Below are 25,381 nucleotides of genomic sequence, written 5' to 3'. Positions count from 1 at the left end.
GCAATGTTTTGTGGCGGCGCGGAAAACAGATGGCGCTGTCTGAGTCCCGCTCGCCTTGTAACAAGTGCAGGAACTAATAGACCATTAATCTGTCCCCGTTTCCTTTTGATGTGCAGGAAAGGTAATATTTTATCAAGAGAGAAGATATCGAGGCAACACTTTCCTCTCTGCGATCAGTCCACTGAAAGCGACCTCAAATTTCACCCCCCTCTGATTGTGGTTTCAATAGCTTCACTAAGTGGCTGAGATAATGAGCCAGGGCCCACATTACCCCCTTCAAATAACACTTGACGCATTGTTCTTATGACTTACAAGCCCTCTTTGAAGCTTCAAATCATTTGTTATTTTTGTGTCCAGCGAGCATAAAAGTATTCATACCCCTTGGAATTTTCCACATTTTGTCATGTTACAACCAAAATTGTGAATGTGTTTTATAGGGATTTTTTTTATGCGATAGTCAATGCTGTATCCTGGCCTAGGCCAACAAGGCCCAGGCCTAGGGCAGCACTTTGCAGGGGGGCAGCACGGACAGTGTCCCCGCCGGCTTGAGCTACACTGCTAGTAGGCAAATTAGTTTAGCGCCCCCATAAATCGGCCGCACTGCTTCCAGTATGTGGGCGGTTGGCATTCTGCAACTGTGGGGGGGGGGTCGCTTCTAAATTTTTACCATCCCTGTCCCATTGCAGAGATTTCCCTTCACTTCCTGTCCCATAGCCAAACAGGAAGTGAGAGGAAATCTATGCAAATTAAGGGAATCCATTGCCCCCTCCCCCCCAGGCCATCAGAACTAGTGTCCCCACTTGAAAATTTCAGGGTGGGTCTTAAACCGCAAGGGGTGTGGCCTTGACAGGAAGGGGTGGGTCATATTTAAATTAGGGGGTGCACGAGTTTGGTCAGGTCTAGGGCAGCACAAAACCTAAATACACCCCTGGTGATAGGCCAACACGAAGTGGCACCATCTTTGTGTTGGTCTTTCACATAAAATCCCAATAAAATACCCGTATATACTCGAGTAAAAGCCGACCCGAATATAAGCCGAGGCACCTAATTTTGCCACAAAAAAAATGGGAAAACATATTGACTCGAGTATAAGCCTAGGGTGTCCATCTGCATGCCTCACTGTGCCTCACTGTGTCCATGCCTTACTATGTGCATGTCTCACTGTGTCCATGCCTCACTGTGCCAATGCCTCACTGTGCCCATGCCTCACTGTGTCCATGCCTCACTATGCCCATGCCTCACTGTGTCCATGCCTCACTGTGCCCATGCCTCACTGTGCCCATGCCTCACTGTGCCCATGCCTTACTATGTCCATGACTAGACTGACGTTTAACATGGGAGTCTATATTTTTCCTGACGAGTTTCTTGGCAAGAATCTCTTGCCACCCGAGTGTACACACAGTCCTTTCATAAGAACCGCAGTTCTCTTGAAAGGAAAGAACGCGGTGACGTCATCGCGTACGACGAGCATGCGCTCGTCACATTCGCTGCCGTCGCCGCCATCTTGCTTCATCCTACCTATGCAGCACAACTCGCTTGGGATCTTCATCATGAAAGGTGGGGACCCAGTAAGTCACTGGGGCCCCTTTACAGCTTCAGTTGCTCCGGGCCATGAGGGCCCAGAGTCAGGAACTCCGCGTAGCACGTGCGCCCTGACCTGGTAGGCCATATCGTCGGGGCCCGTGATGTGCGCACACCCTAAAGGTGGGTGCCGCACCCCCGGAACTAGGAACAGTCTGCCTAGGCCCTAGAACATGGCATCTGTTCTAGAAGTACCCTCCCCCAGCATGCCCCGCGAGGGAAAAACTCCTCTGATTGGCTGCTGGCAAGAGGCTCCTCTGCCTGGCCTCCTCTGGCGCCACCTGCTATCCAAAGATGGAAATGTATCTTTGGAACACAGAATGAACCCACAGGACAGCCCAGCCTGGCAGAAACCCAATTTAAAGCGGATGTGCCATGGGAACAAAATATTAAAAGTCAGCAGCTACAAATACTGCAGCTGCTGACTTTTAATATTAGGACACTTACCTGTCCTGGAGTCCAGCGCCGATCGCAGCAGAGGACGAGCGATCGCTCGTCTCTCTGCTGCTCCCCCCGGCATCCACGCTGAGGGAACCAGGAAGTGAAGCGCTGCGGCTTCACTGCCCGGTTCCCTACGGCGCATGCGCGAGTCGCGCCGCGCCCGCCGATTGGCTCCCGCTGTGTGCTGGGAGCCGAGTGTTCCCAGCACACAACGGGAGGGGGGGCGACGGGATGTGACGGAATGCCCGTCTTTTGCCCGTGAATGCCGGGCCGGAAGTGGGTGCAAATACCTGTCTTTAGACAGGTATCTGCACCCCCCTCCCCCTGAAAGGTGTCAAATGTGACACCGGAGGGGGGGAGGGTTCCGATCAGCGGGACTCCACTTTAGGGTGGAGAACCGCTTTAACCAAATCAACATGGATGAGAGCAAAGTAACTCTCTCATCCCCCCTAAATTTAACATTAACAATTTGAAAGTACACAGGCGCTACATTGGAAAGCAATCTGCCTCAAAGAGAGACAAGCCAGGAAAAAGTACAGAAATAGAGAGAAATAAAATAAAAATTGAAAAATAGAAAAAAAAAAACAACAACACAAAGGGTAAAAGAAAGGAAATGAAGAAAAAAAAACAAAGAAAAAAGCGTGAAAAAGAAAAAAAAGGAAAAAAGAAGACAAAAACAAAAAACCAAGAACCAAGAGAAAAAACAACAGAAAAAAAAGGAAAAAGTACGTATAAAAATAATAATAAAAATAAAGATAAATGTGAAATAAAATTGAAAATAAAATAAACAAATAAAAACGAAAAATAAAATAAAATGAAAATAAAATACAGCGCTTTAGGCCGGGTACACACGGACAAACATGTATGGTGAAAGCGGTCCGTCGGACCGTTTTCACCATACATGTCTGCCAGAGGGCTTCTGTACGATGGTTGTACACACCATCGTACAGAAGTCCGCGCGTAAACAATACGCGGGGCGTGTCCGCGGTGTCGCCGCGTCGATGACGCGGTGTCGCCGCGACAATGACGCGGCGACGTGGGCGGCCCGCCTTTAAAATGCTTCCACGCATGCGTCGAAGTCATTCGACGCATGCGAGGGACGGCGGGCGCCTGGACATGTACGGCAGGTCTGTACTGACGACCGTACATGTCCGAGCGGGCTGAATTCCAGCGGGCTGTTTTAAAACAAGTCCAGGAATATTTGCCCGCTGGGAAAAGGCCCGGCGGGCAAATGTTTGCTGGAATTCGGCCCGCTCGCGCCCACACACGACCAAACATGTCTGCTGAAACTGGCCTGCGGGCCAGTTTCAGCAGACATGTTTGCTCGTGAGTATGGGGCCTTAGTGTAACATGTGTTAGAATGCTAAAAGCCAATGACAACATGCATGTGGCGAGATAAATAAACCAGCGGCCTCTATTGTTTCTTATTACCTGCCGAGTAGGAAATTTCACAGATAATTCCATACACTTGTCACAGTCTTGGACGATACACGTAAATACCCAATAAAATACATTGGGAGTGTAGAGAACGGGTCATGATCTCCCTAATGCACACCTCACCGTGGCTATAAGAGTTGTAAGGCAGGCCATAGGGAGCCATTGATAAACCTTTATACAGGCTTGGTAGTCTTGGTGTTTTGGGCCCCCTGGCCGCCCCCCCCCCCGTAGCAGCTGCATGAGCTGTCATGACTGGCAGTTACACCTTTCAGCTTTCAGCAACCTCCCTAAATGCTAGAAATTTTCGTCATCCATCTGCCCAACAGCTCATTGGCTTGTTTTTTTTTTTTTTCGCCTTCATTTCAGGCTCGGCTCTCTCTCCCCGGTACTGCGGAGGAAAAAGATTAGGAAAAGAAGGAAGCGGCCCATGTTATGGATCTTACTCAGCCAAAGTAAACGCAGGTCAGGAGATTAAACTTCATCAAAACTTTTCCGGCCTGACCCAAGTCAAACACATGAGCTGTCAAGGAGGACCGTATAGACGAGGGCCGCGGCTGCAGGAATCCGGTCGGAACTAATCGTTTTTCTTCTTTTTTTTTTGCAATGGACCTTTTAACGCCGCATTCCTGGGAGCGGGGAGACTGGAGTTTAAATACCGTGAGCGGATTTTCGTAACGAGGGTTAGGCTAATCTGCAAAAAAATAAAAAATGAAAAAAAATTTTTTAAAATCAACCGCAGAACTCGTAAGGAGCTTGACGTTCTTTTTTGGTGATCTAGAAATGAAGGGGAATTAACTGAGGGGGGAAAAAAGGACGCCAAGCTTTCACCGGTCCGTGTGCAAGTCTGAACCTGGCGCACTCTTCCCGGGAATAATGGAGTTCCATTGTCAGAGTTTATAGAGCGAGAGAGAGAGAGAGGGGGGGGATTAAAAGGACATGCTCACTTAGAGGATAGCTCCAGCCAAAAAAAGCTAAATGCAGAGTTTAACCTACCGAAGGATTTGTGAAATAAAGCACAGAATGTTGTGGTCTGCCCAACCCTGCTGTGGTGTATGGCTACCACCCCAGTGGTGGAACTACCAGGGTCACACTTGCAACTAGGCCCTGGTATTCTGTCCCTATGAGGGGGGCCCCCGAGATGGCAGGAAGGGGGCCCACTGTAGAACATGTGAAAGGGTCCGACTCGGTTCACACTCTTGCACCCACAAAGTCTTGCTACTTGCTTGTGACTTGCTTGAGATTTCATTGCCACTTCCTTGTGACTTGCTTGAGATTTCCTTGCCACTTCCTTGCGACTTGCTTGAGATTTCCTTGCCACTTCCTTGCTACTTGCTTGATATTTCCGTGCCACTTCCTTGAGATTTCATTGCCACTTCCTTGTGACTTGCTTGAGATTTCATTGCCTCTTCCATGTGAAATGCTTGAGATTTTCTTGCCACTTGCTTGTGACTTGCTTGAGATTTCATTGCCTCTTCCATGTGATATGCCTGAGATTTCCTTGCCACTTCCTTGCGACTTGCTTGAGATTTCATTGCCACTTCCTTGTGACTTGCTTGAGATTTCATTGCCTCTTTCTTGTGACTTGCCTGAGATTTCCTTGCCACTTCCTTGCGACTTGCTTGCGATTTCCTTGCCACTTCCTTGTGACTTTCTTGAGATTTTATTGCCACTTCCTTGTGACTTGCTTAAGATTTCCTTGCGACTTGCTTGAGATTTCCTTGTGACTTGCTTGAGATTTCCTTGTCACTTCCTTGCGACTTGCTTGAGATTTCGTTGCCACTTCCTTGTGACTTGCTTGAGATTTCATTGCCTCTTTCTTGTGACTTGCCTGAGATTTCCTTGCCACTTCCTTGCGACTTGCTTGAGATTTCATTGCCACTTCCACGTGACTTGCTTGAGATTTCATTGCCACTTCCTTGTGACTTGCTTGAGATTTCATTGCTTTTTTCTTGTGACTTGCCTGAGATTTCCTTGCCACTTCCTTGCGACTTGCTTGAGATTTCATTGCCACTTCTTTGTGACTTGCTTGAGATTTCGTTGCCACTTCCTTGTGACTTGCTTGAGATTTCATTGCCTCTTTCTTGTGACTTGCCTGAGATTTCCTTGCCACTTCCTTGCGACTTGCTTGAGATTTCATTGCCACTTCCACGTGACTTGCTTGAGATTTCATTGCCACTTCCTTGTGACTTGCTTGAGATTTCATTGCCACTTCCTTGTGACTTGCCTGAGATTTCCCTGCCACTTCCTTGCGGCTTGCTTGAGATTTCATTGCCACTTCCTTGTGACTTTCTTGAGATTTTATTGCCACTTCCTTGTGACTTGCTTAAGATTTCCTTGCCACTTCCTTGCGACTTGCTTGAGATTTCCTTGTGACTTGCTTGAGATTTCCTTGTCACTTCCTTGCGACTTGCTTGAGGTTTTATTGCCACTTCCTTGCGACTTGCTTGAGATTTCCTTGCCACTTCCTTGTGACTTGCTTGAGATTTCGTTGCCTCTTTCTTGTGACTTGCTTGAGATTTCATTGCCTCTTCCTTGTGATATGCCTGAGATTTCCTTGCCACTTCCTTGTGACTTGCTTGAGATTTCATTGCCTCTTCATTGTGATATGCATGAGATTTCCTTGCCACTTCCTTGTGAATTGTGCTTGAGATTTTCTTGCCACTTCCTTGTGACTTGCTTGAGATTTCCTTACCACTTCCTTTTAACTTGCTTGAGATTTCATTGCCACTTCCTTGTGACTTGCTTGAGATTTCCTTACCACTTCCTTTTGACTTGCTTGAGATTTCATTGCCACTTCCTTGCCACTTGCTTGCAACTTTTGTGATTTAACAATGCAGTCTATGGAACTTCCTTGTGACTTCTCAGAGCTCTGTGCTCAGCTGACGGTTAATTTCCAAAGACTCTTCCTTCCACAGTGACTCCCCTGGTCTTCATTTCCTGCTCGTCAGCTAGAGCTGCTGGTTATATAAACTCCTTGGATCAGATCTTCTGTGCCTTTGCCTTGGTCAACATATCCGGACTCTCTCTGCCGTGTTTTCCTGTGAAAAACTTTTTCTTGGCTGACTTTCCTTTCTGGTTCCTGATCCTGTTTGCTGCACCGGACTTTTCTGATCTCTGGACTCCTGTTTCTCTGTTCTGACTACCCGTCCTGGTTACTGAACTCCTGGCTATGTTTTGACTGTGTTTGCTCTGTTTTTACTGTTTTACCATTTTATTAAATAGTGTGATTTTTACTGCACTGCACAAGGGTGAAAACAGTAGTGTAGTGTCAATCTCCACAATCACAGTAGTGCAAATGAACAATAAACATTCTTCAAAAGTGTCCATGATAACTTCAAATATAATTGTCCATCATAAATAAATTAATTCAAATATCAAAAAAGAATCAATTGGGAAAATAGTGCTACTCTTCAAAAAGTGGGAAATTTTGAACACCGTAGATCCTTCACCAAAGTACACAAGTGCCAATCCACACCCATAGAGAAAGAGGCTCACCAGATTGTAGATTTCAATCGTATGTGTGATTGAATCACTTTAAGCTTTATGCAGATGATCAACCTAATCTTCACTCCGATCTCCTCAGCTTCAAATAGATGACGGCTCTCAGATTGTAGATTTCAATCGCATGTGTAATCCTATTGGTCGTCTGCGGAAGCAAGGAGGAGAAGAGCTGCTGGCCGATGCCTGGATGCCCAATCACCGTCGTTCTTCGGGCTGCCGATCCCCACCGCTGCTTGGTGCGCCAATTCCCGCTGCTCCTTGGCTGCCCGATCCCCGCTGCGGCTTGGTGCCTCGATCCCCGCCCCTCCTCGGATGCCTGCTGCCATGGTATCCGTAGTGGCGATACACATTTAACCCTTTCTTCAAACGCTATCAGGGGTTAAAAGCGCCCCGCTAGTGGCCGAATAGCGCAGCTAAAACGATGGTGAAGCGGCACTTTCCCCAATAACGCGGCCAGTTGGCAGTGTGAAATAGCTCTTGAGATGATTTAGCTTCACTCCATCCCCAAATATAGCATAGAGGATGTAGAGACCCCCCTTCAACACAGACCCCCCCTTCAGCACAAAACCCTCCATTCAGCACAGCCCCCCCATTCCGCACAGACCCCTCCATTTAGCACAGACCCCCCCCCTTAAGCACAGATGGACCCCCATTCAGCACAAACCCCCCTTCAGCACAGAGGAACCTCCCCTCCCCCCATCCCATTCAGTACCTCAGATCAGCCATCGGCTCAGCCGGGTCACAGCATGGTTCCCTCCTGTGTACACATAAACACTGTAGGGGGAGGCGGCTTCACTCTGCTCGCTGTGTCTGTGTGACATCCGGCCTGGGACCGCTCAGACAGCCCGCGTCCGCAAGACTCTTCAACACCTTCTCGATTTTCCAGGGGGGTCAATTGCCTCCCCCCTGCCCTATGGAGCGGATGCCCATGCCCGCTGCCTAGATGGGGTAAGTGCCAATGGACCAACTGGCAGACCATGGGGGTGGGGGAATGAGGGGCTTTGAGGTGCAACAGGGGGGAGGAGCCCCCCCAAACAAAAAAACACCAGCCACCACTGGTGGCCGCAGCACACGCACCCCCTAGGTGGAAGCGCAGAATCACGTGTGTGTATATATATATATACATAGTGAAACCTTGGATTACGAGAATAATCCGTTCCAGGAGAACGCTCGTAATCCAAAGCACTCGTATATCAAAGCGGGTTTCCCCATAGAAGTCAATGGAAATGAAAATAATTTGTTCGGCATTGCCTTCTACGGCATGCAATACCACATGTGGCCAGAGGATGGGGGGGGCGCCACCTGGGCAAGACTGAAGGGGAGGCTGGAGGTTTTCTAGTTCCCATCTGTCAGCAGACAACAATATAAACTTGACAGAGGATTTAATTCTATCTCTCGCTTTCAAACATTTGGCCGGCGTTCCACTTTAATTGTTTTTCCTCCTCCTCCTCCTCCTCCTCGCACAGTTCCAGGCGATTCTGTAGAAAGGCGGTTTTGGCACAAAGCAGACAGTACATGGAAGTTCTTCCTGAACTCTTTCCGCATCACTAGCAATCTCTTTGGCAAGAGTGACTTTCTTTGGCGTTACCTATTAATCCCTCTACGCGGAGACAGAACAGTAGTGAAGCGCGACACTTGTAAGATTCCAGCCGCTCGTCGGCCAACTATTGCGAAACCGAAACACGTCGTCTGTTGAAAGGTGACCTTGAAGTATCAGCATGGTTGGGATCACTGATATTCATAGGTGGGGTGGGGGGGGGGTGAAGGAGTCAGCCAATGGCAGCCCCGGCTCGTACGCCGTCGTTCGCAGAAACCGGCGCTCATAATCTCTTCCACAAACAGAAAAAAAAAAGAATCATCAAAGACACGAACACCTGGAGTGCCAATCAGCCGACTTGTTCGGTAAATACAATCCCATCAGAGAAATGTTCTTGTGGAGGAGTGGATAGGTGCAGACGCCTTGTCCTGTTTGATTGTTTAAGGGTGATGGAGGAATATATGACAGTCCACTCATGAGTGGTTGTTTGCCTGTGCTGGTGACTTCTAGAGCACCCGTCACCTCGCAACGGCGATGGTTAGTAGACCAGGCAGGGTCATCCAAAGTCCCCCTACTGTATCCTCTGTAAATGATAATACATTAAAGTGTTTCCAAACCTAAAGGTTTTACATTTTAATTTTGGAGATTTCCTTGCCTCTTCCTTGTGACTTGCATAAGATTTCCTTGCCACTTCCTTGTGACTTGCTTGCGATTTCCTTGCCACTTCCTTGTGACTTGCATAAGATTTCCTTGCCACTTCCGTGTGACTTCCTTGAGATTTCCTTGTCACTTCCTTGTCACTTGCTTGAGATTTCCTTGCCACTTCCTTGTGACTTGCTTGGGATTTCACTGACACTTCCTTGTGACTTGCTTGAGATTTCCTTGTCACTTCCTTGTGACTTGCTTGAGATTTCCTTGCCACTTCCGTGTGATTTGCTTGAGATTTCCTTGCCACTTCCTTGTGACTTGCTTGCGATTTCCTTGCCACTTCCTTGTGACTTGCTTGAGATTTCATTGACACTTCCTTGTGACTTGCTTGCGATTTCCTTGCCACTTACTTGTGACTTGCTTGAGATTTTATTGCCACTTCCTTGCTACTTGCTTGAGATTTCATTGCCACTTCCTTGCTACTTGCTTGAAATTTCATTGCCACTTCCTTGTGACTTGCTTGAGATTTCCTTGCCACTTTCTTGTGACTTGCTTGGGATTTCATTGACACTGCCTTGTGACTTGCTTGCGATTTCCTTGCCACTTCCTTGTGACTTGCTTGAGATTTTATTGCCACTTCCTTGCTACTTGCTTGAGATTTCATTGCCACTTCCTTGCTACTTGCTTGAAATTTCATTGCCACTTCCTTGTGACTTGCTTGGGATTTCCTTGCCACTTCCTTGTGACTTGCTTGGGATTTCATTGACACTTCTTTTTGACTTGCTTGAGATTTTATTGCCACTTCCTTGTGACTTGCTTGAGATTTCATTGCCACTTCCTTGCTACTTGCTTGAGATTTCATTGCCACTTTCTTGCTACTTGCTTGAAATTTCATTGCCACTTCCTTGTGACTTGCTTGAGATTTCCTTGCCACTTCCTTGTGACTTGCTTGAGATTTCCTTGCCACTTCCTTGTGACTTGCTTGGGATTTCATTGACACTTCCTTGTGACTTGCTTGAGATTTTATTGCCACTTCCTTGTGACTTGCTTGAGATTTCATTGCCACTTCCTTGCTACTTGCTTGAGATTTCATTGCCACTTCCTTGCTACTTGCTTGAAATTTCATTGCCACTTCCTTGTGACTTGCTTGAGATTTCCTTGCCACTTCCTTGTGACTTGCTTGGGATTTCATTGACACTTCCTTGTGACTTGCTTGAGATTTTATTGCCACTTCCTTGTGACTTGCTTGAGATTTCCTTGCCACTTCCTTGGGATTTCATTGACACTTCCTTGTGACTTGCTTGAGATTTCATTGACACTTCCTTGTGACTTGCTTGAGATTTCATTGACACTTCCTTGTGACTTGCTTGAGATTTCATTGCCACTTCCTTGTGACTTGCTTGAGATTTTCTTGCCACTTCCTTGTGACTTATCAAAATATCATCGGTAGCCTGCGGGACAGTACAGCGCCGAATGACATCATCCCCACAAAACTGCTAAAAGAATGTGCCGAGGCATTGGCACCCGTGGTCTCGCACCTCATAAACCAATCATTTAAGGAAGGCATGGTGCCGACTTCCCTAAAACAAGGCATAATAAAACCCATTTAAAAAAAAAAAACAACCTCGACCCGAAGGCCCCAAACCACCGTCGACCTATAACCGGTCTCAGCGTCTTCTCCAAGGTCATGGAGAACGCAGACTCAGATCTACCCTGGTTCTCATAATTTCTGGGAAATCAATCCCAGGCAGTGAAACTAGGTCCTTTTTCTTCTGAAGCACGGACTCTGACATGTGGAGTCCCGCAAGGGTCCCCCCTGTCGCCCGTGTTATTCTATCTTTACCTTCGCCCACTCCTTAAAATCATCAGTAACCAGGATCTTCTCTACCATTCGTACGCCGTAGATACTCAGCTCTACTTTCGTATAAACAGCAAAAAGGACCATTACCCCAGGCTAGAAAAATCCCTCACTTTGATAGATAACTGGATGACGGAGAGTCACCTCAAACTCAATGGATCAAAAACAGAACTCCTTCTGGTCCATGCAAATACAAAGAGATCGGCCAGGACGACATGGTCGCCCCCGCCCATATTTGGACAGACCATTACCCCCAGCGTCAAAGTCGAAAGTCTAGGAGTCATTTTTGACTCCGACATGACAATGGATGCTCAAACTGGGTCAGTAGTCAGCCGGTCTCACCATCTCCTGCGTCTACTAAGAAGACTCGTGCCCTTCATTCCGGGAAAAGACACAGCAGTAGTGGTGGGAACACTAATAAACTCCAAGCTCGACTATGCTAACTCCCTGTACCTAGGTCTCCCCAAATACCAGATTGCCCGTCTACAAGTCGTCCAGAATACGGCAGCGCGACTGGTAACAGGGAAAAAACCCTGGGAATCATTGGCTGCCCGTGAAGGACCTAATCGTATTCAAGGCCCTCTGCCTGACACACAAATGTATACAAGGCATCGCCCCCCAATATTTATGCGAGAAAATAAAATACCACAACCCCAATCGCGTTCTCCGCTAAGCTAACCAAAAATGTCTTTGCTGTACAGAATGATTGTTCTTGTAGTTAATGCGGAGCTCCACCCAAAAGGTGCCTCCTACCTACCTACTTGATGTCTGTTTACTTGCACAGTCTCCATTGTAGGGGCCCCAGAGCATTACTTTGCCCAGGGGCCCATGATGCTATTAAGACGGCCCTGCTGTGATGAATGCGCCCGGCGTCCTGAAAGGGGGCCGTACGCATGAATACGGGGGTGGTGGTGTGCTGTGAAAGTAACGGCCATGGATAGAGGGGCAGCGCTCCAGCGCCCCTAATGGACGGGGCCGCCACTGCCACAGAGTTTGTAAAAGTCCAACTCTCTGCTTTATAAAGTTTTTTGGGCAGGTAAATGAACTTTGTGTAAGCTCTTATTCTACTAGAATTTTCTTCTGTATATACAGTATAATCCTATATTAATCCTGTATCAAATTCCCTTCCTGTGAAGAAAACACTACCTGGGATCTCGATAACGCACAGTACTCTGTGGCTGGAGGACAGAGACGTGGGGGGGGGGGGGGGGATCTTTGCCTTTGTAGGGCTGACTTTATAGGTAGGACTTTATCTTCTGACTCTGGAAACCAGCGACAGAGCTTTCCATTCATTGCCGATCCTCCTAAAATGTTTTCATTGGATTGCGATTTAATAAAGACACAGCTGACAGATCGCTCAGCAGCCCCTTAAGCGGAGTGAATCATAATGTAATCTTTATTGTTTAATTAATTTTAAAGTGTCAGATCAGCACTTGGAAAAGTTATCCTTAAATTACTGACTAAAGCTTACCGAAACCACCATGATTATTTAAAGGGAGATAACCACGAAGGACTCTAGGGGGCGCCGCCATTATTGACCTTCCGACTTGACCTCGTTAACCACTTCCATACCGGGGGGCACTTACGCACCTTCCTGCCCAGGCCAATTTTCAGCTTTCAGCGCTGTCGCAATTTGAATGACAATTGCGCGGTCGTGCTACACTGTACCCAAATGAAATTTTTATCATTTTGTTTCCACCAATAGAGCTTTCTTTTGGTGGTATTTGATCACCTCTGCCAATTTTATTTTTTGCGCAACAACTAAAAAAAGACCGACATTTTTTTAAAAAATTACGTTTTTATTTTTTTCTGTAATTTTTTTTTGTAAATAAGTAGGTTTTCTTCTTCAATTATGGGCACTGATGAGGTGGCACTGATGGGCAGTGATAGGCGGCGCTGGTATGCTGCACTGATGGGCATTCATAGGCGGCACTGATGGGCAGCGATAGGCGGTGCTGGTATGCTGCACTGATGGGCATTCATAGGCGGCACTGATGGGCACTCATAGGCGGCACTGATGGGTACTCATAGGCGGCACTGATGGGCACTCATAGGCGGCACTGGGCACTCTTTGGCAGCACTGATGGGCACTCATGGGTGGCACTGATGTGTACGTATGGGTGGCACAGATGGGCACTGATAGGTGGGCACTGGGCATAGATGGGCACTAAGAGGTGGCACTGATGGACACTGGGTGGCACTGATGGACACTGAGGGATGGCATTGCTGGGCATCATTCCAGCCCATGTTGCCAGTCAGTACCCATTTGTGGGCACTGATTGGCATCGATTGTTTTTTTTTTTTATTGGTGTTTTTATTTTTTTTGTTGCTCTATTGAGCACTTGGGGGTACTCCCTGGTGGTCCAGTGTTGGCATCCGAGGGGGGGGGCTGCGCTGATAAACAATCAGCGCGAACCCCCCCTGTCAGGAGAGCCGCCGATCATCTCTCCTCTACTCACATCTGTCAGACGCGAGTGAGGAAGAGCCGATCAATGGCTCTTCCTGTTTACATCGTGATCAGCCGTGGTTGGACACGGCTGATCACGTGGTAAAGAGCCGAGATCGGAGATGCAGGGTGTCAGACTGATACCCCGCATCACCGATCGCCGCGCTCCGGCATGAAATCCTGCAGGACGTCAATAGACGTCCAGTCAGGATTTCACAACCACTTACCGGACGTCAATTGTCCATTGACCGGGGGGCGGGAAGTGGTTAACCAACTTTAAATGGAGATTCTAGGATATATCTTCAACTATTAGTCGTGCACAAATCTGGCACATAATTGGGAAGTGGAAGGAAAATGATAAATGATACAAATAAATATGTGAAAAGTGTATGGGGGGAGGGGCATTTGTATTCAGCCCCCTTTACTCTGATACCCCCTAACTAAAATCTAGTGGAACCAATTGCCTTCAGAAGTCACCTAATTATTAAATAGAGCCCACCCGTGTGTAATGTAATCTCAGTATAAACACAGCTGTTCTGTGAAGCCCTCGGAGGTTTGTTAGAGAACCTTAGTGAACAAACAGCATCACAAAGTGACCACAATGGGAAGCGACATAAGGTAACGTCGATTTGCCCAGCCGAGCCAACCTGCCGCAGTAAAACTGCGGCGGCTGGTCGGAAAATAGTTAAATACCACCAAAAGAAATCTCTAGTTGTGTGCAAAAAAATTATAAAAATCTAATTTGGGTACAGTGTTGCAATTGTCATTCAAAGTGCAACAGCGCTGAAAGCTGAAAATTGGCCTGGGCAGGATGGGGGGGTAAAGGTGTAGGAGTATGGAAGTGGTTAATGGCCATGGTAGGAGGGGGCTACTCCATATTAATGGTCATGGTAGGAGGTGGGGGGCTACTCCATATTAATGGTCATGGTAGGGGGGGGCTACGCCATATTAATGGTCATGGTAGGAGGTGGGGGGCTACTCCATATTAATGGTCATGGTAGGAGGTGGGGGGCTACTCCATATTAATGGTCATGGTAGGAGGTGGGGGGCTACTCCATATTAATGGTCATGGTAGGGGGGGGGCTACTCCATATTAATGGTCATGGTAGGAGGGGGGGGATACTCCATATTAATGGTCATGGTAGGAGGGGGGGCTACTCCATATTAATGGTCATGGTAGGAGGGGGGGGGGCTACTCCATATCAATGGTCATGGTAGGAGGGGGCTACTCCATATTAATGGCCATGGGGGGGCTACTCCATATTAATGGCCATGGGGGGGCTACTCCATATTAATGTCCATGGGAGGAAGGGGGCTACTCCATATTAATGGCCATGGGAGGAAGGGGGCTACTCCATATTAATGGCCATGGGGGGGCTACTCCATATTAATGGCCATGGGAGGAATGGGGCTACTCCATATTAATGGCCATGGGAGGAGGGAGCTACTCCATATTAGTAGCCATGGTAGGAGGGAGCTACTCCATATTAATGGTCATGGTAGGAGTTGGGGGGCTACTCCATATTAATGGTCATGGTAGGGGGGGCTACTCCATATTAATGGTCATGGTAGGAGGGGGGGCTACTCCATATTAATGGTCATGGTAGGAGGGGGGGGGCTACTCCATATTAATGGTCATGGTAGGAGGGGGGCTACTCCATATTAATGGTCATGGTAGGAGGGGGGCTACTCCATATTAATGGTCGAGGTAGGAGGGGGCTACTCCATATTAATGGCCATGGGGGGGCTACTCCATATTAATGGCCATGGGGGGGCTACTCCATATTAATGGCCATGGAAGGAATGGGCTACTCCATGTTAATTGCCATGGGAAGAAGGGGCTACTCCATATTAATGGTCATGGGGGGGCTACTCCATATTAATGGCCATGGGGGGGGCTACTCCATATTAATGGCCATGGAAGGAATGGGCTACTCCATGTTAATTGCCATGGGAGGAAGGGGCTACTCCATATTAATGGTCATGGGGGGGCTACTCCATATTAATGGCCATGGGGGGGCTACTCCATATTAATGGCCATGGGAGGAAGGGGGCTACTCCATGTAAATTGCCATGGGGGGCTACTCCATATTAATGGTCATGGGGGGGCTACTCCATATTAATGGCCATGGGAGGAGGGGGGCTACTCCATATTAATGGCCATGGGAGGAAGGGGGCTACTCCATATTAATGGCCATGGGAGGAGGGGGGCTCCTCCATATTAATCGCCACAGTTTTGGAAATTTTGTTGGGATAACCAACAACCTCGTATCCCTCCGATAGTCGGGCGTCCACAGACTTTGCCTGTTAGACATTTTAATTGGGAATCATATCAGAAGAGTCTTTCTGGCATCTTTAGCAGTAATTAGACTAATCTTTATCTGACGTGTTATAGACAGGAGGGCATCCATTGACATGTAAGGGTGACAGGTCCTCTTTCCAAGTCTCAGATGTCTCTGTTCCCATGCTGAGCCCCGCAGGGTCTTGCTATAAATATCACCTGACACTGATCCGTATCTTCATTACCGCCCGTGTTTTCTCACACCCGAGGTGTGAATAGACTCGTCACAAAAGGACGAGGAATTCCCTCCAGGGAGATTCATCTTCTCAGGGAGGAAATGAAAAGTCTTGGGGGGTTCACAGAGATTCGGTAGACGTAGAATTTTGTTGCAGGTTACCACCAGCTAGGCCATCTCTTCTGTCATCCTGGACAAAATTCAGTGACATCATTGGGCAAATGCCAACTACTGCCGGTGTCAGGGGCATTGTAATAAAAGGGAAACATTTCTTGTGGGTCGCTTGATGGCAAACCGGCTGGATATCTGAGGGGGGGGGGGGGTAAATGATGTATCTCAGACCCCATGCTGTATCTGAGTGGCTTCTTCAATTATCTACTGCATGGGTCTTCAAACCACGGCCCTCCAGTTGTTTAGGAACTACAATTCCCATCATGCCCCAGTCACGTCTGTGAATGTCAGTGTGTTACAAGGCCTCATGGGATGTGTAGTTCTACGACAGCTGGAGGGCCGTAGTTTGAGGATCCCTGATCTTTTGGATACTGACTGTGATAAGGGGTACAGTGGACCTTCGGTTTACGAGTAACGCGGTTAACAAGCGTTTTGAAAGACGAGCAACTTAAAAAAAAAAAAATCCTGACTCGGTTTGCGAGTGTTGTCGAGCAGAATTCAAGCTAATGGGGTGTGCAGTACCGCATTTTTCCAGAGGTGCAGGGGGCGCTGGTGACGCTCAGAACGGTTTGGAGCCGTTCGGAAATACTCAGTTTCCAAACTTTTCCGAGATCAGCCAAGCTGTCCCTTCCCCGAGCATGACTGAGGCTCTCCGGCAACCCCTCACCTCTGGCCGCCGCATGCGGTATTTGCATGCCATAGAAGTCAATGCGGAACGAATTATTTTAGTTTACATTAGGGTTGTCCCGATACCGATACTAGTACCGATACGGGATACGGGACCGATACCAAGCATTTGCCCGATTACTACTTGTACTCGGGCAAATGCTCCCGATGCTTCACCCGATGCTTTTTACAGTCATCGGTGATCAGTGCGTGGGGAAGTTACAAGCACCGATCACCGCTGTATAGATTTAAAAGTAATTTCTCCACTGGAACGGATTACGCTCCTAATCTGAGGTTCTGCTGTATTATCAAAACTGCTAAAATGTATCGTTTACGTGATGCCGTTGTGGCTTTACCATGTTCCTGGTCCTATTTGAAGAGTCCTCCAGCAGAGTATTTCAGGAGAGGAGAGTGCCTTGAAAAAGTATTCATACCCCTTGAAATTTTCCTTCCACTTCACAATTATATGTCACTTTTAGCTGGATTCAGGTAGGGCGGCGTAATTTTGACCCGGCGTAGCGTATCGTATTTACGCTACGCCGCCGTAAGTCAGAGAGGCAAGTGCTGTATTCACAAAGCACTTGCCTCCTAAGTTACGGCAGCGTAGCGTAAATGGGCCGGCCTAAGCGCGCCTAATTCAAATGAGGAACAGGGGGGCGTGTTTTATGTAAATAATTTGTGACCCGACGTGATTGCCGTTTTTTTACGAACGGCGCATGCGCCGTCCGTGGACATATCCCAGTGTGCATTGCTCCAAAGTATGCCGCAACGTGAACGTAAATTACGTCCAGCCCCATTCACGGACGAGTTACACAAACGACGTAAAATTTTTCAAAATTCAACGCAGGAACGACGCCCATACTTAAAGCGGATGTGCCACTAAAAAAACATATTAAAAGCCAGCAGCTACAAATACTGCAGCTGCTGACTTTTAATATAAGGACACTTACCTGTCCTGGAGTCCAGCGGTGATCGCAGCAGATGACGAGCCGATCGCTCGTCACCCTGCTGCTCCCCCCTCCATCCACGGTGAGGGAACCAGGAAGTGAAGCGCTCCGGCTTCACTGCCCGGTTCCCTACGGCGCATGCACGAGTCGCGCTGCGCCCGCCGATTGGCTCCCGCTTTGTGCTGGGAGCCGAGTGTTCCCAGCATACAACGGGGGACGGACGGGAAGGAAGGGAAAAACCCGTCCTTTGCCCGTATCGTAGGGCCGGAAGTGGGTGCAGATACCTGTCTGTAGACAGGTATCTGCACCCCCCTCCCCCCTGAAAGGTGTCAAATGTGACACCGGAGGGGGGGAGGGTGCCGATCAGCGGGACTCCACTTTAGAGTGGAGATCCGCTTTAACATTGGCTAGGCCAACTATTTGTTTGACTAACTTTACGCCTGAAAACGCCTTACGTAAACGGCGTATCTTTACTGCGACGGGCAAGCATACAATCGTGAATCGGCGTATCTCGCTGATTTACGCCTTCTAGGCGTAAATCAGCGTTCACGCCCCTAGCGGCCGGCGGAACTAGTCCGCGGACCAGTTTCCGCCGGACATGTCCCACCGTGTGTACGGCCTAGCGGACAGGTTTCCAGCGGACAAAAGTTTCTTAGCATGCTAAGGCCTCGTACACACGACCGAACATGTTTGCTGAAACTGGTCCGCGGACCAGTTTCCGCGGACATGTTCGGTCGTCTGTACGGCAGACCGGACCGGATTCCCGGCCGAGCGGACAGGTTTCCAGCGGACAAATGTTTCTTAGCATGCTAAGAAACATGTCCGCTGGAAGCCTGTCCGTCGGACATGTTCGGTCGTCTGTACGACTCACCGGACATGTCCGCTCGGCCGTAAGCCCTCGCATGCGTTGAAGTGATTCGACGCATGCGTGGAAGCATTGACCTTCCAGGGTCGCGCACGTCGCCACGTCATCGTCGCGGCCACGTCACCGCGTATCCTGTCCGCGGGAAATTTGGTCTGATGGTGTGTACAGCCATCAGACCAAATGATCCCAGCGGACATGTTCGATGAAAACGGTCCACGGACCGTTTTCATCGGACAGGTCCCGTCGTGTGTACGAGGCCTAAGAAACTTGTCCGGTGGAAACCTGTCCGTCCGACATGTCCGATGGTTAGTACACCTAACCCTCCGACCGAAATCCCCCTGCATGCGTCAAAGTGATTCGACACATGCGTGGAAGCATTGATCTTCCTGGTTCGCGCACGTCGCCGCGTCATCGTCGCCGTGTTCGGTCGTGTGTACAGGGGCCTCAGAGTTACGATGGCGTATCTACTGATACGCCGGCTTAACTCTTTGTGAATCCAGCTATTTGTGTTGGTCTATCACATAAAATACATTTACGTTTTTTTTGGTTGGACGTGGAAAAAAATGTCAAGGGGGTGTGAATACTTTTTATCAAGGCGCTGTAGATAAAGAGTTAGGAGCTGAGTCCTCCAGCAGATCAGAGAGAATTTCATTAGATGAAAGATAATATAGGGATTTGTGTCGGTGATGAAATGTTCCGTTTTTCCCGGGATGTGGGAACGGCTCTGGTATTGTAAAACATAACGGATGACTCAGGCATATGTTTGGCCATCTTATATAGGATGATGTTATGGCCCCCGGACTCCCCCCGGACTCCCCCCATAGGAGCTTATAGGCCGAGCATGATGATTTCAGTAAAAAATTATTTGTGGTTCTTTCTTTGCCAATCACATGACCCTAAATCCAATCAGCAGCCCTCACCCCGATCTCACCCGACTCATACATTTTATTCCCTTTTTAAATGTTCCTCGTTACATTTTGTAGTCTAGACCCCCCCCCCGGCTGACTTCACAGAACCAGCAGCTGGAAAAACCTACAAAACACATGATATTCTCATCTATGTTGGGAGAATTATTGTCGGCATGATGACATAACAGAAATATCCTATAAAACCGGAGGACAGGAAATATCTGCGTTGCTATTATTACTCTTGTTATACATTTATATAGCTCTGACATATACCGGAGACTGCGAGCCAGGCCTTCTCGTCCAACATCAGCAGGGGGGGGGGGTACAGGCAGTACACCTGTAAGGGGCCCGGTGGCATCCCCCTTCTTTCTTTCTTTTTTGTCAGCGCCCAAAGTCCCCCCCAACCTCTAAAAAAAAAAAAATTGCTTTCTTTTTCATTTTTTTTTTCATCAGCACCCAAAGCCCCCCCCCCCCCAACTTCTAAGGGGCCCCCGGATAGCATCCCCCTTTTTTTAAAATGTTTTTTTTTATTTTAGTTCTTTTTTGTCAGCACCCGAAGCCCCCCCCCCCCCCCCCCCTAAGGGGTCCGGTGGTCCCCAGGGGCTCAGTGGTCCACAGGGGTCCGGATGGCATCCCCCTTTCTTGTTTTGTTTTCGTCAGCACCCAAAGCCCCCCCCCCCCCCCCTGCAGAGGGGTCAGAGTGCTGGGGGGATATCTGGGGTGTAGAGGGGTCAGAGTGCTGGGGGTATATCTGGGGTGTAGAGGGGTCAGAGTGCCAGGGGTATATCTGGGGTGTAGAGGGGTCAGAGTGCCGGGGGTGTATCTGGGGTGTAGAGGGGGTCAGCGTGCTGGGGGGATATCTGGGATATCTGGGGTGTAGAGGGGGTCAGCGTGCTGGAGGGATATCTGGGGTGTAGAGGGGTCAGGGTGCTGGGGGGATATCTGGGGTGTAGAGGGGTCAGAGTGCATGGGGGGATATCTGGGGTGAAGAGGGGTCAGAGTGATGGGGGGATATCTGGGGTGTAGAGGGGTCAGGGTGCTGGGGGGATATCTGGGGTGTAGAGGGGTCAGAGTGCTGGAGGGATATCTGGGGAGTAGAGGGGTCAGAGTGCTGGGGGGATATCTGGGGTGTAGAGGGGTCAGGGTGCTGGGGGGATATCTGGGGAGTAGAGGGGTCAGAGTGCTGGAGGGATATCTGGGGTGTAGAGGGGTCAGAGTGCTGGGGGATATCTGGGGTGTAGAGGGGTCAGAGTGCTGGGGGGATATCTGGGGTGTAGAGGGGTCAGAGTGCTGGGGGGATATCTAAGGTGTAGAGGGGTCAGAGTGCTGGGGGGATATCTGCGGTGTAGAGGGGTCAGAGTGCTGGGGGGGATATCTAAGGTGTAGAGGGGTCAGGGTGCTGGGGGGATATCTGGGGTGTAGAGGGGTCAGAGTGCTGGGGGGATATCTGGGGTGTAGAGGGGTCAGAGTTCTGGGGGGATATCTAAGGTGTAGAGGGGTCAGGGTGCTGGGGGGATATCTGGGGTGTAGAGGGGTCAGAGTGCTGGGGGGATATCTAAGGTGTAGAGGGGTCAGGGTGCTGGGGGGATATCTGGGGTGTAGAGGGGTCAGAGTGCTGGGGGGATATCTGGGGTGTAGAGGGGTCAGAGTTCTGGGGGGATATCTAAGGTGTAGAGGGGTCAGGGTGCTGGGGGGATATCTGGGATGTAGAGGGGTCAGAGTGCTGGGGGGATATCTGGGGTGTAGAGGGGTCAGAGTGCTGGGGGGGATATCTAAGGTGTAGAGGGGTCAGGGTGCTGGGGGGATATCTGGGGTGTAGAGGGGTCAGAGTGCTGGGGGGATATCTGGGGTGTAGAGGGGTCAGAGTTCTGGGGGGATATCTAAGGTGTAGAGGGGTCAGGGTGCTGGGGGGATATCTGGGATGTAGAGGGGTCAGAGTGCTGGGGGGATATCTGGGGTGTAGAGGGGTCAGGGTGCTGGGGGGATATCTGGGGTGTAGAGGGGTCAGAGTTCTGGGGGGATATCTGGGGTGTAGAGGGGTCAGAGTTCTGGGGGGATATCTGGGGTGTAGAGGGGTCAGAATGCTGGGGGGATATCTGGGATGTAGAGGGGTCAGAGTGCTGGGGGGGATATCTGGGGTGTAGAGGGGTCAGAGTGCTGGGGGGATATCTGGGATGTAGAGGGATCAGAGTGCTGGGGGGATATCTGGGGTGTAGAGGGGTCATAGTGCTGGGGGGATATCTGGGGTGTAGAGGGGTCAGAGTGCTGGGGAGATATCTGGGGTGTAGAGGGGTCAGAGTGCTGGGGGGATATCTGGGGTGTAGAGGGGTCAGAGTGCTGGGGAGATATCTGGGGTGTAGAGGGGTCAGCGTGCTGGGGGGATATCTGGGATATCTGGGGTGTAGATTTCCCCATTTCGGGGTAGCCCGGTCTCAAGGACAAGCTGTTTTTGGGAAAGGGCAGGGGCCCCCCCTATGCAGCTGGCTGGGGCCCCTGGGCAGTGCCCAGGTGTGCCCTCTCATTAAGACAGCCCTGCACATACATAATTTCTCCAACATAATAAACACAAGTTTTTGAAAAACGTGGGGAAAAAAAGTAAAACGTATTTTTTTTACAAAGCTTCTTCAGGTCTTTGGAAAGAGCGACCAGATTCTCAACCACAGAACAGAAGTCGTGTCGCCGGACATTGTCCGATTTTGTATCCGTTGTACAACGTTCCTTTGCTCCAGTCACACACACAACCAAAGCGTCTTCCTTCCACTTTCGCAAATCCCAAGCGGCGAGAGAACGAGAGCCGTCCAACCTCCAGACTGTTTTCTTTGGTCCGCCATCCGGGTGTTGTGTGATAGGCCAGACCGGAGGCTGCCGAAGCGGAAAGACGTTTGGCGAGGGCTGAGCAGGTAGAGGGAGAAAACGCTGTTTCGGACGAGTTCCTCAGCTTGTGACGCCGGGCTTGAGTCTCTTTTTTTTTACGCGTCGTTAATCATTCATGTCAGTTCTCCGTCTGGTTGGAGCTTTCCAGATCCCCGTAGGTGAGGAGCAGGAGATGAATGGCGCGGCAATGAAAATAAAGTTGTACTTGCTGGACGCTGGAATATAAGATCAGAAACCACAATGCAGCCTGTGATGGGAACAATACAGGAAAAGTTGCTTCTCTCTAATCTACAGCATTTAACCGCTTCCCGGCTAGGGTTGCCACCTGTCCGGGATTCACCCGGACAGTCCAGGTTTTGAATCATGTGTCGGGGGGTTTCAGGCAGACTGGAACCCGAACACATTATTCAGATTGGGCTGTGGCTCCCCAAGTAACCAAGACAGGGCCGCCATCATAAATTATGGGGCCCCTTACACCGCTTCAGGCATGGGCCCTCCTGGAGCAGAGAAGCGGGGGGGGGGGGGTTGCCGCGAATTGCGCCCTTTACAAAAAAAGGAGAAATAAAGAAAAATATATATAAAAAAAGGGGGGGGTTGCCATCTGGGGCCCTGGGGACCTCTGGGCCCTTTAATAATAATAAAAAAAAACTCTGGGCCCTTTAATAAAAAAAGAAATAAAAACAAATATATAAAAAAAGAAATAAACATTTATAAATATATATATATATATATATATATAATAAAAAAATTAAAAATATATATTTTTTTATAAAAAAAAGGAGGGGGGGGTTGTCATCCGGGGCCCTGGGGACCTCCGGACCCCTAAAAAAAAAAATTGGCCCTTTAATAAAAAATAAAATAAAAATATATTAAAAATATATATATATATATTTTTTTTAATAAAAAATAAATAAAAAAAGGGGGGGTTGCCACCCGGGCCCCTGGGGACCTCCGGACCTCTAAAAAAAAAAAAAATTGTCCCTTTAATAAAAAATAAAATAAAAATGTTAAAATGTATTTTTTTTTTTTTTTATAAAAAATAAATAAAAAAAAGGGGGGTTGCCATCTGGGGCCATGTGGGCCTCCCGGCCCCTTACAGGTGTACTACCTGTACCCCCCTGATGGCGGCCCTGAACCAAGATAGTCACGCACAAATCTGTTGCTGTCCAGGAGCTGTGGGCAGCTGTCTGGGGGCAGGTTTGGCATCACTGGGGGGGGGGTGGGGTAATGATGTCAGCAAGAGCAATTTGGCCACACCCACTGCACGCTATGCGCACCCCATTACTAATCCCCTTGGGGCCATCCAAGGTGTTCCCAGGCCGCTAATGTGTTCGGGTTTGGCTTGAAGAAAAGGTGGCAACCTTATTCCCGACCGCCGCACGCCGATATACGTCGGCAGAATGGCACGGGCAGGCAAATGGGCGTACCTGTACGTCCCTTTAAATTTGCCACCTTGCAGGCGCACGCCTGTCGCGCGTCTCCGGAGTGTGCGCCCCTCGGGTCCCGCAAAACGAGATGTTCGCCGGCGGCCCGCGATTACGGTGAGGAGAGGCAGAACGGGGAGATGCCTATGTAAACAAGGCATTTCCCTGTTCTTCCCAGTGACAGGACAGGGATCTACTGCTCCCCGTCATCAGGAGCGGGGCTTTTTTCAGCGGGGACGCGGAGGAACGCAGTTCCGGCACCTCCAGCAACTAATGTATGTAATGGCAAGGAGTGCTGGAAGGTCTATTGATGCTCGCTGATGGGGGGATCTATGTTTGCATGGAGGTCTTCTGTTGCTGGGTAGGTCTATTGTTGCGAGTGGGGGGGGGGGGTCTTACTGTTGAGGGAGAGATCTATCATTTCCAGCTCCTGAAGGGTCTATTGATGCTGTTGCTGCTGGGAGATCTGATGTTGCTGCTGGGGGGTCTATTGTTGTTGGGGGGGAGTCTATTGTTGTGTGGGGAATCTATTGTGGCTGGGGTAAGGCCTATCATTGCTGGGGGGGGGGGGACTACTGTTGCTGGGGTTGTTTTTTTTGGGGGGGGGGGGGGCCATTGTCATTTTTACAGCGGAAAGCGCTATAAAAATGCACTGATTACTGTGACAGTGACAATTGCAGTTTAGGAGTTAACCGCTAGGGGGCGCTGAAGGGGTTAAGTGTGACCTCATGTGTGTTTCTGACTGTAGGGGGGCTGGGCTGGACGTGTGATGTCACCGATCGTCATTCCCTGTATCGGGGAACAGACGATCACTGACATTGCCACAGTGAAGAACGGGGAAGCTGTGTTTACACTCACCTCTGGGGACCGATCACAGGACTCCGGCGGCGATCGAGTCCGCGGGTCCGCGGGTACCGCGGTCACAGAGCTTCGGACCGGGGCACCCTCGCGACTCCACGGCTGGGCCTTAAAGAGACACGTACAGGTACGTGATTGTGCCCAGCCGTGCCATTCTACCGACGTATATCGGCGCGAAGGGGTCCTTACGTGGTTAAAGCGACGCAGTGCCGAATCGCAAAAAAATGGCATGGGATGTGCAAAGGCTCTTGTCTTCTTTTTGCTCTTAGTGGGTTTTTGTATTGTGAACGCCTCTGGCAGAGCATGCGCTTTGCACCCCGCCATTCACTTCTGTAAGAGGCCGGGAATGAAGCTGGATGTGGGGGGGTGAAGTAGCTACAGCATTCAATAAACGGTAAAAGGACTAATAAGCATCTGAATGAAAACAAAAGCAATATTGATACATAAAACATACAAAGTTACTCTCACTTTTCACAAATCTTCAGGACTGGAGGAGTAGAAGAAGCCTTTGCCCACATCGCCACCTGCTGGCTGTGTACACATTAGCAGGCGCAAAGTGGGGATACTGTACAGTAAGGGGCAGATTCTCGTAGATCGCCGCATCTCTGCGGCGGCGTAACGTATCTCATTTAAGTTACGCCGCCGCAAGTTTTACGGGCAAGTGCTTGATTCACAAAGCACTTGCCTGTAAAGATGCGGCGGC

The sequence above is a fragment of the Rana temporaria genome, chromosome 12, assembly GCF_905171775.1.
Source record: "Rana temporaria chromosome 12, aRanTem1.1, whole genome shotgun sequence".
Lineage (NCBI taxonomy): Eukaryota > Metazoa > Chordata > Amphibia > Anura > Ranidae > Rana > Rana temporaria.
Note: the sequence above shows the minus strand (reverse complement) of the source record.